The sequence below is a fragment of the Dioscorea cayenensis genome, chromosome 4, assembly GCF_009730915.1.
Source record: "Dioscorea cayenensis subsp. rotundata cultivar TDr96_F1 chromosome 4, TDr96_F1_v2_PseudoChromosome.rev07_lg8_w22 25.fasta, whole genome shotgun sequence".
Taxonomy (NCBI): Eukaryota; Viridiplantae; Streptophyta; class Magnoliopsida; order Dioscoreales; family Dioscoreaceae; genus Dioscorea; species Dioscorea cayenensis.
The window spans coordinates 3519455-3520206 of record NC_052474.1 but is presented as its reverse complement, the minus strand read 5'-3'; positions in this window follow the sequence as shown (position 1 = coordinate 3520206).

Below are 752 nucleotides of genomic sequence, written 5' to 3'. Positions count from 1 at the left end.
AGTTACGGCTGTTACATTGCTAAAATAGAATGCAAGGAAACAGAAACAACTTTGAAATTAAATATGTTTAAACCAAGGAATGGGTAGAATCCCACCACTACCATCTCTCCAACAATAAAACCAAACCCTGATCTCAGTCCTGACGCACTGTCACACAAAATTTATAACAACTAAAGTGAAAATGCTAAAACACCCCCAAAGCTTTTGTAATATGCACAAATTCATAAATTCAAATATCCATAAAACTCCTTCTTTTTGAATACACACGACGCGGAACCCCCAAGAATCAAATCAGTCGATCGATATAGTATTGATTCAAGGCAAGATGCTCGTAGTTGGAAAAGGAACATCGATATGTCCCCGGTATTTAAAACCTACAAAAATATTCCGCGATGCAGAGGGTCAAGGTAAATCTTCTAAGTATAAAGTCAATTACGCGATCGAACTCGTGGTAAAATTCACCTGCTGATGTATGTGCGGTCTGCGATGAAGCCGGGTCAGTCAGTATTTTAAATCGTCTCAAGATCTTCGCATAATTGCTATTCTGGCTAGAGAAACTAGAAGTATCCCATATAACACATCTCGCAACATCACCGAAATTTGCACGTATTAGCTTCGACATCTAAATTTCGAAACCCCGATGAAGATTACGTAGAAATGAAAGCTGCTATGAGGAGCCCAAGCTTACAGTGCAAGATGTCAGTAGGCGACCTTGCTCACCTGACAAAGCTCGTGCTTTCTCATGGAAGTTG